The 16532-nt window shown below is 39.6% G+C and overlaps 1 protein-coding gene across 4 annotated transcripts in view; it reads left to right on the forward strand.

Annotated features, from left to right (window-relative positions):
• The window catches only part of LOC143669116 (phosphatase and actin regulator 1), a 323677-nt gene that overhangs the window by 216255 nt on the left and 90890 nt on the right, over nt 1-16532 (forward strand). The gene's annotated exons all lie outside the window — the stretch shown is intronic.

The raw sequence follows: 16532 nt of genomic DNA on the forward strand, positions 1-16532 counted from the left end.
GTTACTTTTAATTATGAGCACACACACAGAAGAAGCTCCCTGAAATGGGCGACTCTTTTATGCAGAGGGTCCCTTTTCTCTCCCTCTGTCATTCAAGAGAAAAAATAAAAGGCTGATATTTAAATTAAATTAAAAGGTCATTATCTTTCACAAATGAAAAATGAACATTCTGCCCTATAGCAGAGGACAGTAATGTAGGAGGCTGAAGCCTTCTTCAGCCCTGCTGTTTATCTGGTATCACAGGTGCATTGACTTTTAAAGTCTTGAAGGAAATGCTTTTCACAACCTTTACCGGCACTGTTATTTTGTCACATTTTTAGCTGTTTCTGATGTCTCACCTAAAAATGGCATTTTCTGAAAGCTGTGATTTGGAGTAACTGTGTGAAAATGAAAAGAGTATTTACTTTTAGCATCAGCAACGTGTAATCATTTGCGTAGCACCTAATGCTATGGATTGCCCTGGTGGCATAGATTGAAAGTGGTTTGAACAATAAAGAAGATAAGGAGAAATTATGATAAAAATTTATCTCAAGCTCTACTGTCGTCTCAGAAAATCACTGTCCCCAAACAAAAGACTTAGTGAGGTTATTATTATTATTGTAGCAACAGACAGCACTCCCCAGCAAATTTCATTCATTTACTCTATATTCTTGAGCACGTACTATGTTACAGAGACACTAGTCTGAACTTCTGGGATACTAAGTAGGACAAGACAGAACTTCCTGACTAACAGAGCATACAGACCTAGCACTGGGTGCAGGTAGAGGTGTAGTTATTACAGGGAATACAAAGGATATTCTGGGGAAACATAGGGTCAGTACCCACCTAGACCTGGGGACTGAAGGAAAGCTTCCTGGAAGAAGCAGTATCTCAAAGCCAACTTGAAAGATGAATAAGAGTTATCCTAAAGAAGATGGAATGGGTATGAGGCTGCTACCAGCTAAAAGTCTAGAATATGTAGAGGTAGCAGGTCAGGAAGGAATGAAAGAGAATGTGTGTTCAGTGTATCTGGGAGGTAAGGGCAGGTTGGGACAGATTGTGCCGCATTGAAAACTTTGTTCAATTGTTTATTCTATGAGCAGTAAGGAGCTTCAGAGGGTTTATATATCATGAGGTTTGCAGACTCATTACTCTACCTGCAGAGAAGAAAGAATTGGAGGAAAGACAAGACATGAGTCAGGGAGACCAGTTAGTGGACTGCTGCTGGGATTCAGATGATGTGATATGGTGGGTGACAGGAGTTCAGGTAATAGGAGTGAGGTTAGTTAGAGAGAGAAGACAGATTGGAGGAGTATAGAACACGAGGGCAATTGGACCCTATCTCTTTATTAGATTTGGAGGACAGAAGGTAGGTAGGTATAGCTGGCACAGCATTTTCGCTTGGGCAGCTGGGTGGACAGATACAGGTGCCATTCAGTGAGGAGGGAACCCAAGAGAAGCAAGTTTAGAGCACAAAATATTGCCAGGGTTTGGCCACGTTGCTACTGAGACAAATGTCTTAAGTAGACAGCTAAGTACACAGTCACGAAACTTAAGAGGGGGATTGGGCCTGGAGATGCAGATTTGGAGTCATCCTTGTATGAATGGCTATGACATCACGTAAGTTGATGCATTTCTCGGAGAGAAGGTAGAGTATGAAAATCAGTGGTCCTTATAGAAAATATTATGAAACCTCAACAATGAATGATCTGGAAATAAAAAAAAAAAAGCCTGAGAAGTGACTAAAGAAATAGGAAATAAGACAGAAATGTATAGCATTATGTAAGCCAAATGAGAGACTGTAGTTTAATGGGGATAATATATGGTCCACATTGTTGAATGCAAAGATGTCAAGTTAAGACAAGGATTGAGGAGTGTCCTTTCCATTATTCTTATGCTATTAAATTGTGGGCTTTTAAATTACTAGTGAAACGGGCGGGCTACAGTGGCTTAGCAGGCAAGAACGCTTGCCTGCCGTGCCAGAGGTCCCGGGTTCGATTCCTGGTGCCTGCCCATGAAAAGAAAAAAAAAGGAAGTTACTAGTGAAACTAAAATATGCAGTCTGCAGGACGTAAGTTAAGATACATCCGTATACAGGTAAAAGAAAACTTAATTCAAAGAGACCAAAACACTTAGCAAAGTTACGAAGTCCACAAGACCTGCAGTCTTTGTGTGTTTTGTCCTCTAATGTATGCCATATACCTTGAGCAGTGCTTGACATTGGGGTTCATTCAGTATTTACTGACTGATCGAATGCATGCATGCATGAATGAATGAATCTCATGTCGTAAACTTGTGGTAGGACAGCTCCAGGGTTAATCTTAATCAAATTTAAATTTAAATAGGCCTATGTCACCACCGGTGGCCCTTTTGGAGATCTTGGCTAGAGAAGTGGAGCTGCTTGAATCTTTGAAATGTCCAGCCCCTATCTCCCCCCGTGCCTCTGCCATCTCTAACAATTAAGAATTTTTAAAAACTCTGGTTCCAGTTTCAGCTCAGCTACCTTTTTAACTGCAAAAGGTCCCTTACACGACTTTATATATGAATCTGTGAGATTCAGATGATCATATTGCATAGGCAAGAAACTGTGGCGTTCTGTTTATCTCTACCCCGGTTGCTTTTTTTTGGGGGGGGGGGGGTAGGGGGGATTGCAGAGTCAGGGATCCCAGTTGCATTTTTTACTTTTTTTTTTTTTTGGCGTGGGCATGCACTGGGAATATCGAACCTGGGTCTCCAGCATGACAGGCGAGAACTCTGCCTGCTGAGCCACCGTGGCCTGCCCCCAGTTGCATTTTGTATATTAAAATGGCCAGGAGGGGTGCATGGATAGTTCAGTGGTTAGAATGCCCGCCTTCCATGCGGGAGACCTGGGTTTGATTCCCAGACCACACACCACTAGCACCACCACCACCACCCCAAAAAAATGGCCAGGAATTACAAGAAGATAAATCTTTTTTCAATCACAAACCTTTGAGCCACAGCCATTATTTTAAGTAGTGGTCAGAGCCATCCTAGTTCATCAGGATAGAGAGTGTAAGAACTAACATACTTGGAGCCACTGTGGAAAACAGCTTGACAGTTCCTCAAAAAGTTAAACATGGAATTACCATATGACCTGGCAGTTCCACCTGAGAACAGGGACTCAAGCAGGTACTTGTGCACCACTGTTCATAGCAGTATATTATTCACAGTAGCCAAAAGGTGGAAACAGCCCAAATGCCTATCAACAGATAAATGATGAACAAAATTTGGTGTATCAGCACAATGAGATACTATTCAGCGGTAAAAAGGAATCAAGTTCTTACACATGCTACAGCATGGATGAAACTTGAAGACATCATGTTGAGTAAAATAAGCCTGACACAATAGAAAAAACAGTGTGTGACCCCACTTATATGGAATATCTAGAATAAGCAAATCCACAGAGATGCTTTAATTAGTGGTTGCAAGTGGCTGGAAGAGGGAGAGAACCGGAAGTTATCGCTCAGCGGGGACAGTTTCTGTTTGGGGTGATGAAAAAGTTTTGGTGGTGACGGTATCACCACATTGAGTGTAATTAATAACACTGAATTGTACTCCTAACAGTGGTTAAAATGGCAAAGTTTATGCTATGCCTATGTTAACCATAATTAAAAAGGAAAGAAGGGAGGGAGGGAAGAAACTAATGCATTTGGTGTGAAGATTGCTGTAGAGGCAGGACCTTACGCAGGAAAATGAAAGAGATTCTTCTTGGAGATAAACCATGAAATGTTGAGGTCACCAGCAGGCTTCCAGCTGAGGAATCACAGATGCGACAGGAGCAGCAATTTGTAGACCATTAGGTATATTAAAAGGCAGTAAAGGCTGATAAATCCAACAGGAAACAGCTGCAAGGAAGTGCAACTAAAACAAGCTACCCAGGCCAATGTCTGTGCCACCTTTGTGATAGGCTGTCGTTACAAATGTCATGTTTAGATAAAAAGGCCTGTTAACATGGTAGGGAAAATATTATTAAAATCAAAATAGGATATGAAGTCCAAGATATTAGCAACGACAACAAAAAAAGCAAAGCGATTCTCCAAGCCTAAAAACATGCACCATTCCATTGCATATATGAAATCATCCAATCAGTATATCACCAAATCAATTAAATTCTGAGATTGAAATACATCTGGCACAGATTTTCAAGATAGCTCAGAAGGATTCTGTAAGTCACAGAGATCCCTCACGGCTTTAGCAAAATTGTTCTTGCATAGAGGCTGGCTAGAATAATCTCCAGATTTCTGGCTACAGATGGAGATAAAAGATAAATTGGAAAACTCTCTAGCTTGTGGATTCTGAAAATATAGGTTCCCTGACCCTATAGAATCCCGCAGGGTCTGCCATAATGCCTAGTAGTGTATGGATGCTTTAAAATATAAGCACGCACCTGCACACAAGGATTTTCCTCACTGGGAAAGGGAAAATGTACCAGGAAGAAAGAGGGGGAAAAGCTACTGGATTATCTTCTAGCAGATATGACCTTCAATTTCAAACTTTTTAAAAATTGTTAAGAATAAAATTTCGGCAGCATTAATTTAGTCAGTGTTCAATAGGAAGATATTCTTTCTATGCTCTGTGTGTTTCTTTTTTTAATTCTACAAAACGATACCTATAGCACTATTTAGTTTAATCTCATTAACTCCCTAAACTCAGGCAAACTGAAAAAATATCTCCAATGGAAGGTGAAGGTGAAAATGCCAGGCAGCCTGTGCCAACTTTTTATGTTTAGAGATTTTTATCCAGTAATGAAATCCTTAGATAAATTATTTCTTAGCTAACTGCTTCTGAGCATGTCATTTTAGGAGCAGCTAGTGGCTTTCACTGCATGGTTTTACAAAGGTCAATGGGCTTAAACAGAAGCTTTTTTAATGCTTTGTATATTTTTGCTAAAATGGTACCTTTGTAGGTTTACGAAACAGTGGCATGTCCCTTTAATGGGCGGATTTTTTTTTTCCTACTATAGTGGAAAAAGTATGTCAATGTCAAAAAAAAAAAAAAAAGACATTGGTTGAACTCTATTTCATGGCTCACTGATATTAAGACCAGCACCAAGCTTAACAGTGACACTTCTGTGCAAAGTATCTTTACCTCTGCGGGGCAACTCATTAGCCACTCCTTTATGCCTTGGCTGGTCAAAGAGCGTGTCTGGGAAGCTAAAATGAGGACACAGGGCTTCTCTTGTCTCGGAACAAGCAATTGGGAAGTGCTTGTGCAAAGCTCCTTTTACATACCTGTTCACAGCCTGTTCACAGAGATAGTTATTTGCTTTAACATAGTAGGCTTTGGTTTTTTTGTTTTGCGTTAAGCATAGCCATTGGTTAGCATCAGTAAATTAAAATGTGTTTGAATTTTCACAGGTGCACATGTGTAGATTCTACACATTTTGCGTTACCCAGCAAAAGCTGCAGTTCAGCCAACACTTCCTAAGGCATTCCATGTAAAATAGCTACATGACACTTCCCTTACTTAATTTTTCGTGTTTTTTTTGTTTTACGTAATTTTTCTTTGCAGTGGAAGCACAAATTCACATGTAGTTCATTATTATTCTCTGCTACAAGTCCTAACATTATCAGAATTAGTGATTCACTAAGGCAACTAGAGATCTTACTTACAAAGGATGGCTGAATTGTTCTTTTGCCCTTCCTTAAGAGTTAAGGAACTGTGGTATATACATACTATGGAATATTATGCAGCTGTAAGACAGAATAAACTTATGAAGTATGTAACAACATGGATGGACCTTGAGAACATCATGCTGAGTGAGACTAGCCAAAAACTAAAGGACAAATACTCTATGATCTCACTGATATGAACTGACATTAGTGAATAAAATTGGAATATTTCATTGGTAACAGAGACCATCAGGAGATAGAAATAGGGTAAGATAGTGGGTAATTGGAGCTGTAGGGATACAGACTGTGCAACAGGACTGGATACAAAAACTCAGAAATGGACAGCACAATACTACCTAACTATAATACAATTATGTTAAAAGACTGAATGAAGCTGCATGTGAGAATGATAGAGGGAGGAGGGCTGGGGACATAAATGAAATCAGAAAGAAAGATAGATGTTAAAGATTGAGATGGTATAATCTAGGAATGCCTAGAGTGTCTAATAATAGTGAAATGTACAATGTACAAATTTTAAAAATGTTTTTGCATGAGGAAGAACAAAGGAATGTCATTATTTCAGGGTGTTGAAAATGGATAGTAATTAATATTTTAAAATGTCACCTTATGTGTGAAACTAAAGCAAAAAATGTAAAAAAAAAAAAAAAAAAAAAAAGTTAAAATTTCCCAGCAAGTCTTTTTTTTTTTTTAAGTGACCATAACCTCAATGTTTTATTGTCATAATAAAACAAAAGACAAAGCTTAGAACTGGATCATTTGGCCCTTTTTCTTCTTGTGTCTTTCCAGTTCATCTCTTAATAGCCAACATTCTCTTAAATCTGCACTTGGGCTCAACGCATTCAAGCCTCAGTACAATCTTCCTTACAGTTTTAGCCTTCTTCTAGAAAATCGACTTAGTCTGCGAGCCATAGCCTGCTCTTCTTCACGTCCCATAGCTGCTTTCCCTGGGCATGTAAATAGTCCTTATCCTTTTTGTACCATGCCACTTTGTGGGCTCGGTGCTTGCCGCACTTCTTGCAGAGTCTGGCGGCTTTTAGGAGCTGTCCCCTGTTGGACTCCACCACTTCCGTTCCTGACTCCAGAGTCCCGTGTCTTTAGGGATGATCTCGAGGATTTTTAGCACATCGAGACCAAGCAGGAGCTGGACCCGTTGCAGGGAAAAGGTTAGGCTGGATGTTCCCAGGCCCAACCCTACCATCCCACCATAAAGCAAGCTATTTGTAATGAGATAGCATTAAATACACACCTACAAACTCAAGCACACTTAACCAGGTACTAGCTGTAGCACCTATTTGCTATATGGCCTTACCCAAGTTCAGTGAAACCCTCGGGGTTTTCTTTATTTATTCATTGAGGATAATTTTGGTACCAGCTTCATAGGCTTCTTATATATAAAATGTCTAACACTGCTTCACATCAGAGATGCTCAAAAGATGTTTCTTTTTCATCATCTCTTTTTCCTTTCCTTCCTCCCTCACCATCTTCCTACTGTATATAAAGGCCTTTTAATATAGAGCACAAACCTGTAGATTTATTCTAAAATTCTATTTAGCAGTTGATTTCTAATAGAAATTAAGTTTCAAAACACCAGAAATCCATTTACTTCCTAGTTCTTTTTTTTTAACTTTTTTTTATTGTGAAAAATAACATATACAAAAAAGCAATACATTTCCAAGTACATTTTAACAAGTAGTTATACAGCAGTTTTAAAAGTTTAGTATGGGTTTCAGTTCCACGATTTTTTGTTTTTTCTTCTAGATGCTCCAAGACACTAGAGACCAAAAGAAATATCGGTATATTGATTCAACAGTCATACTCATTTGTTAAATCCTATATTCTCTGTTATACTCTTCCTTCTTTTTTGTGTGTGAAAAATAACAGATATACAAAAAAGCAATAAATTTCAAAACACATTGCAGCAATTAGTTGTAGAACAGATTTCAGAGTTTGGTATGGGTTACAGTTCCACAATTTTAGGTTTTTGTTTCTAGCTGCTCTAAAGTACTGGAGACTAAAAGAAATATCAATATACTGATTACTGATTCAGCACTCATACTCAACTGTTAAACCCAACCTTCTCTGTATAACTCTACCATCACCTTTGATCTTTCTCTCACTCTTTCGGGGTATTTGGACTATGGCCATTATAGCTTTTTCATGTTGGAAGGGGCTGTCAGTCATATGGAATAGGGGGATGGAACTAGTTAATGTTCTGGAAAGGCTGACCTCTGTGCATTTCAGGACTTACCTGGTCCAGGGACCCATCCATTTACTTCTTAGTTCTTGCACAATATATTCAAATAGAGAAATTCATACAAGAAAAAGGAAACCTAAGTGTACAATGCTTTGGTATTCCAGCTTACTCAGAAGTTATTTCCAGGGCTTATTCTCATTCCTTCCAGCTCTCACATAGTGAACACTTGAATTTAGATGGAACTTGGGCACTGCCCAGCACAGCCTTTCTGTTTTGAAACACAGAAGCCAAGGCCTGCAGAAGTTAAGTGCTTTGCTGCAAACCAGTGAGGAGCGAACATGAGAACACAAGTCTCCCCCACCCCACCCCACCCCCAGAGCCTGGGGTCCTTTCTCTGTACCTGCTGCTTCTTTCTTCCCACGATCTCTCTCCTACAGATAAGTCAGGGCTTCTAACCAGCACAGCTGTGTTTCAATGAGATACAGGTCTTCTTAGAGAGCATGATTTATACACATCCCTTCTGTCACCCATTTTTTAACTAATTAAAAAAACCCTTCCCATTTTTTTTTAATTGGTATCAGCACCTGAAATGGGAAAAGCATTCTCTTCTCTTTAGTCTCCATCATTGAGGATTTGAAGGACCCAATAATAGCACTCTTCTCCTCTCTCTGAGTTATGGGACCCTTCGAGAAATAATACAAAATGTTAAGACAAAGAGAAGCTCAAAGTAGGTATATCACCTTTATTACTGGTAAAGGCTGGTTTTGAGGATGTCATTAATGGGCCTGATAATTCTATATTCATGCCCCTCACCCAAGCCTGGATCTCCTATGGCCCATCAAGAGGGAGAATCTGAGTCCTGAGTCAACACTGCCGCAGCGTGGAGAGGGAAGAGTACCAAGTACATCCCCTTGGCTCACAGTTTGAGTTGATTAGCTCCACCCAATGGAGAAGCATAGGCCAGTGCTTGTGTGCCATGGAGAGAGGCAGAAGCTGAGCAAAAGGCAGGGAAGAGTCTTCCTCGCAGAGACCAGAGGAGGGAGGAAGGAGATCCCCCTCTCACACAAACTATTATTTCTTCCTTAATTTGACAAGGAAGCTTGCACTTGTTTTTTGGTGTTATTTTTTATAAATGTAAGCATCTTTATAGGAAAAAGAAAAAGCTGACTTAGAGTACCAGATTCGCCTCAGAACTTTGCCAGCCTGCCTACATATTTCATTTTGATGTCATAATAATCAACAGGTACATTTTGTTCTCCACTCCTGTTTTTGTACTTGACATGATTTCACATACGCATTTTCATGTATCAGCATCACCCACACGATCATTTCATTTGCATTTCTTTCATTCCTGGCAAGTCTGTGCATGTAACAAGTGGCACTTGGCACTTGATTTTTGTTTATTTGTGCAAATACTCTCCATACTTTGAATAGTTTTTCCTTTTTAACTACCCTTATCTCATATTTTACTATAATGCTCTTTTTTTTCCTCATCTTTCATGTGCAGCATTTCAGGTTGCAAATTACAAATTTAAAAAATGCATAAGTCAAAATTATCCATCTGGCTTTTCTCTTGAACTCCTGATTTAAAAAAAAAAGTATGCATTCCCATTTATTCTAGTTTTTGAAGGTTTATTTTTACTTTTTGATTCATGTGAAATTTACTGAAGTAATTGTTCGATACGTAGATGTAAAAGCAATTCTTCTTCATACTCGTATGTAACAACCATTTATTAAATAAGTATTTCTTGTTCAGATGAAAATACATTTTTCAACATAGGATTCATATAAACCATAACTCATATCCTAGAAAATCAGATTCTGTGGTAATGTTAAGTTTATAAAAGCTTTTTTATTTTTCATAACTGAAATTGACCCATTTCTCTTAACCTTCAAAGGGCCATGAACCCTTCTCAGAAGCACAAAATGTCCATCTTTCATATAATGTTTAAAAAGTAGAACTATTGTTGCACGGATGTTAATGAAAAGTTAAAAGAATTCCTGTTGCCCGTTATTGCATGGTAACATGCATCTGTAAAAAACAACTTCAGTCTTAAAAGGTGACCTTAAGGTAGGCTAAGCCTACTTAAAATTAAGCCAAAGAGTCACCCCCAGAGAACCTCTTTTGTTGCTCAGATGTGGCCTCTCTCTCTTGGCCAACATGCAAGTAAACTCACTGCCCTCCCTGTCTCTATGTGGGACATGACTCCCAGGGGTGTAAACCTCCCTGGCAACGTGAGACAGAAATCCTAGAATGAGCTGGGACTCAGCATCAAGGGATTGAGAAAACTTTCTCGGTTGAAAGGGGAAAGAGGGAAATGAGGCAAAATAAAGTGTCAATGCTGAGATTTCAAACAGAGTCAAGAGGTTATCCTGGAAGTTATTCTTACACATTATACAGATTTCCCCTTTTTAGTCTAAGGTGTATTAGAGAGGCTGGAGGGAACTGCCTGAAACTGTAGAGCTGTGTTTCAGTAGCCATGTTTCTTGAAGATGATTGTATAATGATATAGTTTTCACAATGTGACTGTGTGATTGTGAAAAGCTTGTGTCTGATGCTCCTTTTATCTATGGTATGGACGGATGAGTAAAACATATGGATCAAAAATAAATAAATAATGGGGAGACAAATGTAAAAAAATAATAATATATGGATACAGGGGGGAAATGTACCTATTGCAAACTATGGACTATGGTTAACAGTAATATTTTAATATTCCTTCATTAACAGATAACAAATGTAGCACACTAATACTATCGGTCAGTGGGGGGTGCAGATAAGGGGTATGGGAGGATTTGGGTTTTATTTTTTATTTTTGTTTCCTTTCTGGAGTAATGAAAATGTTCCTAATTGATCATGGGGATGTATGCACAAATACATGATGATGCTGTAAGCCAGCGACTGTATATTTTGGTGTGGTGTGTGTGAATGTATCTCAATAAAACTGTATTTAAAAAAATTTTAAGTCAAAGATGGAAGAGGTTTTATCCTTAGCTAGCCAAGGTGGTAGCTACGGAATTAATCTGACGATCAATGAACTTGGAAAATGGACCAGGATTTAAAAAAAAAAAAAGGCAACCTTAAGCGTAGAGAAAATTTAACTGATCAGAAATTAATGTTGATCCCTCAACAAAACCAAGCGATATCCCTCAGGTAAAACCAGCAATCCAAAAATATATGTATCCTTGGAATACAATCACAAAGACAATATCATTATGGGTGGGTGCAATTCTTAAAACAAACAAAAACTATGTATCTCTAGAACAAAACTTTTAAATAATCACACTTTTAGAGCATTGAAAAAGTTCTATACAAGACAAGATAGTCCTCTATTCCAAGGATATCTCCCATCTTCCTTTGATCCTTTATTTTTTACCCATCCACTTCTCAGGGTTTAACATCTTTTCTTTACCTCCTACACCAGCTGGCTCACACTATTCCACTGTTTGTCTGCACAACTTCATCACACCCTGCCCCATTCTTTTCCCCCAAGGAATGTCTGTTTTCTCCTTAGGGTGTGGCACAATACCCAGCTGATGGGAGGAGAGACTTAGAGAAGGAGAGGTAGGATGTGGTTAAAGTCAGGGCTTTGGAAGCAGCAGACTGGGCAGTAGCTTCTACATGTATCATGAAGAGCTGAGAGCCAAACCTCTGCTTTCCCTCCCCAAGTTCTTGGGAAGGGGTTGGTTTCTGTTATGTGTTGCATGTGGTTACTACAGATGCCCAACACATGTTTGTCAATCATATGAATTCACTCACACGTTCTCCCTAATTCTCCTTGACGTGGTGTTAACTGACAACCGGCATCTTCATTTCTTATGCCTCACAGGGAGAAGAGGAGAATAAACCAGCACCACCCAGCTTCATGCCTTGTTCTCTTTCTTAGATCCACTGCTTTCTGATTCTCTTCATTTAAAATCCATGACATTCATTGACCTCCACTAACTTCTGCATACTGTTCCATACTACTGGGACCTGATTCCACCTTGTTCTATATTTCCGCATCTGCCTCACATTTTTGTTTTCCCCTTTCACCCTACTGGTCTCTCCAGCCCCCCGGCCTTCGTGACAAATTCATGTTCATGATTCAGAATGGGACAATGCACCTCCCGTTTTCTTGTCCTCTTTGTTGCTTAAATCAGCCATCTGTGCCCCCTATGAACCAAAATTGTCATTTCCTTCCCTAAACCTCAGCATGACCAGGCACCGTTGTGTTTGCAGTTCTCTTGCCTCCCCAACTGTTTATCCCTGACCCAGTGGTTCTCAAGATGTGGCGTCCTGACCAGCAAAAACAGTGTCAGCATCTCAGAGAACTGGTTAGAAATGCATCTGTCGGGCCCTACACAGTTCTACTGGGCCCAAAGTTCTGGGGATGGAATCTAGCGATCTGTTTAACAAACCCTGCAGGGGGCCGTGATGCTCCGTGAAGTTTGAGAACCACTGCCTCCACCTATCTAGTTGTCCTGCCTTTTGCCTTCCTCAGTAATTCTGGTAGGATTGGAGGTCATCGTGTGCCGTTTTAAAAAACATTATTACAGATCATTTTAAAAGGCTAAGTAAACCATCAAAATAATTTCCCCTTTCCAGTACTCATCCATAGTAATGACAGGTGGTGAAGCCCTGGAAAGATAAAAGAACAAATAATCCGTGAGATTCATTTTAATCAAGAAATTTAATTTCTTCCTCGGGGGACAGGGAGAGTTTTTCTAATAATGTTAATTTTCAAAAAGCTGTTAAAGATATTGATAAACAGTACTGGTAAATAGTAAAAAGATGAAGAAATAGCCTTTCAATTAATTACACTTGGAATTAGCCAGCATTGGGAAAATTCCCAGCTAACTCCTTACCTAGAAGATTGTATTCAGCTCATTACATTAATGTCTCTATTTTTGTTTACTTGAAAATGTCATAATAAAAATTTTTAGTGATGATTATTGAAAAGTAGAAGCATCATTCTACCGCCACGTTATACAACTCCCTATCAGTAGTTTTTGTTCACTTTTGTCGCTACACATCTTGGTCATAAATAATATTAAAAGTGAATTTCACCTTTTGAATGGTTTTAATTTATTCCTACTAAATGTGTTTGAATATAATATTTATGTATGTGTATATATATGTATATATATGTAGGGATAGATGGGTGGATGGATGGATGGATGGATGGATGATAGGTAAAAAGAAAGAGCATTGTTGTTAATGCAAATGTGGAAGAAGTGGCCAACAACTAGGATATTTGTATGGTCTGTGCATTGCTACTAACAGCGTAAATAGAAGAACTTTTTAGAGAAACAGTTTCACAAGATCCTGGAAAGTGTCACTAGATATTAAGCTACTTATAGACATAGATTTCATTTATTGGATTCTCTCCTGAAGGGGAGACTCTAATTGCAGTAAAAGTTTGATACAGGAAGATAGCCATTGTCTTCTTTTGCCAGAGCTGCTGTTGCAAAGTGGTTTCGGCTTAACAACAGGAATTCATTAGCTCATGGTTTTGAAACTAGAAGAAGTCCCAAATCAAGATATTTGCAAAGGCCTCCATTCTCCCAGAGTCTGTAGCATTCTGGTGCTGGCTGCTAGGACAGTCCTTGGGCTGCCTGGCTCGTGCCCCCGCCTCCCGTCACATGGAGATCTCAATCTCTCTCTCCTGTGTCTTTTCTTCTAGTATCTGCTGACTTCCTGCTTCTCACGCTGACATTCTCTTATTCTGTCTTCCAATTTCTTCTCCGCGTAAACCCACCAGTACTGTGGGTTAAGACCCACCGTGATTCAGTTGGCCACACCTTAACTAAAAATAGCATCTTAGAAGGTCCTAATAACCCTGGGTTCACCCCACAGGAATGTGGATTAAGATTTAAGAGCGTGTGTTTGATGGTACGTAATTCACTCTACCATCATTACTGTAGCATTTTTTTCATAATAGCATAAAACAACGGGAATCACCTTTGTGACCATCTATAGGTAGATAGACAAATAAACACCTATGTATTGATCTGTACAATCATTGAGATAATGGTTATGAAGAAATATAATGCTTATAATGGTGAACTTCAAGAAAACAGCAAGATGTGGTGTTTCATTCATAGTAGAATTACAACTATTAAAAAATAAGTGCAGGGCAGAGTGCCTGGGTGGTTCAGTGGTAGAATGTTCACCTGCCATGCCAGAGACCTAGGTTCGATTCCCGGAGCCTGCCCATGCCAAAAACAATAATGATATTATTATTATTATTATTGTTATTATTATTATTAATAATGAAGGTGGTGCAATGGTGGCTCAATTGCAGAATTCTTGCCTGCCATGCCAGAGACCCAGGTTTGATTCCCGGAGCCTGCCCATGCCAAAAATAATAACGATATTAGTAATAATAATAATAATGAGAACGGTGCAATGGTGGCTCAATTGCAGAATTCTCGCCTGCCATGCCAGAGACCCAGGTTCGATTCCCGGAGCCTGCCCATGCCAAAAATAATAATGATATTAATAATAATAATAATAATGAGGGCAGTGCAATGGTGGCTCAATTGCAGAATTCTCGCCTGCCATGCCAGAGACCCAGGTTCAATTCCCGGAGCCTGCCCATGCCCCAAAAAAAGTTCTGGAAAAGAAACTGCTTTTCTTAATGGGGTAATATGATCATCGTCTTCTTTCTTCTTTCTCCCTCTTTCATTTTCTCAATGGAAATTATATTTAGACGTTATAACACTGGAATTCTCAAGATTGTTTCTTCTCCAAGGTGGTTTGGGCCTTTGTGACTTAGCAAAGGTTCTTTTCATCCATAGGAAGCTAAATTTCTTTGAGAGTTAATTTGTCTCGAGAGGAGTGAATAGTATTGCTTGTACTGCAGATCTTCCTGTGCTAAGCCGGCCAACCTGATGAAACAGATTCATAGAAAGAATCCAGTGCAATCTAACTGCAGTTGTATCTTTTTTCCCAGTTTTGCGCCTATGGTACTTTTTTTTCGGGGTAGACAGGGAAGGGGGGAAAGTGCAGGGTCCAGAAATCAAACTAGCAAAAATTCTATCACTGAGCCACTCTTGCACTGCTCCTATGTTTTTTGTTTTTTGTGTTTTTTTTGGCATGGGCAGGCACTGGAAATCGAACCCAAGTCTCTGGCATGACAGGTGGGAACTCTGCCAGCTGAACCACCGTGGCACACCCCCCTATGGTACTTTTAACTGATAAACTGTATGGAAATCATTGGTTTGCATCTTTGCCCCAACTAGGCAGAACTGGGCAATAATAACACAGAGACACGCCCTCCCCTCCCCACATTGCCTCGTGCTTTCATTAGCCTTGGAACATCAAGACTCAGCGAGGTTTCCTAGAGATGTGTTAAACTGAGGGGCCGCTGCATCATTATTCTCCCAATTGGGAACTATAAGCAGAGTTCTCTCCCATGACATTAGTTTGAACATGCTAAATCGAAGCATGTCAAGAGGACTGGGGAACACCCTTATGGGATTGGGGAACACCATTATGGGATGGTTGTGTATTAGCACTCACCACAGAAGTCCTGAAGGCTCCCAGTTTAGCTGTGTGATTTCCAAAGTGCTGGCTGAAGAATCTTCACTGCTCTTGTTCTCTCATGAATGAGTAGTAATCACACTGTTGATCACAATTATGAATCCTACTACCACCGTTTGGGGGATAGGATGCCAAAATGAGAAAAAAAAAAAATCCAACAAAATTTTCAAGTGCCAATGCTTTTTATGTCTGCTTCAGATGAGTTTTTTTGTATCCGTTATATTTCTCTGCATCTATAAAATATCCAGGTCATATGTTATATGTTCCTGAATGATATGCTATCTAAATCTGTTGCTTTAGTAGATTACTCAGGTGGACATACATTTCACTGGGTCAATTTGGGGGCAGGGGAGCAGGGGAGGAATCCTTTGCCACCATATATTATTAATGTGTACAATCAAAACCATGACAAGAGCAGAGTAAAAGGAAAGGGTTATTTATCCAGATTAACCTTGGAGTCATCTCACTGCTTTATTTCATAAGTAAGTCATCTTTCTTCTGGCTTTGAATAAGGTAATGGCTCTGTTGCTTTCTGTGCTTCTAACTAGACATAGATTCTTTCATCGGGGTGTTTATTTGTCTTACTGGAACCACTTTCAGTCCTCTTTAAAAAGTAATGCAACTTTAATGCTAGTTATGTGGGACTACCCTGGGCCAAGATTAAGTCACTCGGGGGGCGGGGGGGATTTTGGTTTGACAGATGACCTTTGTACAGGAGCCTTTTATTCCTTCGCCGCGGGGGTTAACTAGCTGCCCCTTATATTGCTGAGCTTTAAGCAGAGCCCACCAGGCTGGATCAGTTGTTGACACTGAGAGAATCCCAGCTCTTCCAGGCCATCCTTGAGGTGCTGCAGCTCGTTAACTGGAGCTTAGAGCACCCTTAAATGATTATCTACCTAGAGAAATTGGGCTCAGATGGAGGTAAACAGAAGCTAGGATGAGGTTTTCCCCAAGTCCCTAGAGTACCATACTCTTGGTGCTTGTTGAGTGACATGAAGCTTTTTGCTCCCTTAAGTAGGAATTCCTGGTTTTCTAATCTCTGAGGTTTGGTATTCATCCAAGTTTTCAAGGATTATAAAGAACAGTAAATTTTTATTCATCTCCATTTATTTTTTTTTAATGCATACAAAATGAGGCAGGTTGTGGTTAGAAGGATGGAGAGAAAGCAGACAAAATG

This window comes from Tamandua tetradactyla, chromosome 25 (assembly GCF_023851605.1).
Source record: "Tamandua tetradactyla isolate mTamTet1 chromosome 25, mTamTet1.pri, whole genome shotgun sequence".
In the NCBI taxonomy this organism is placed as follows: domain Eukaryota; kingdom Metazoa; phylum Chordata; class Mammalia; order Pilosa; family Myrmecophagidae; genus Tamandua; species Tamandua tetradactyla.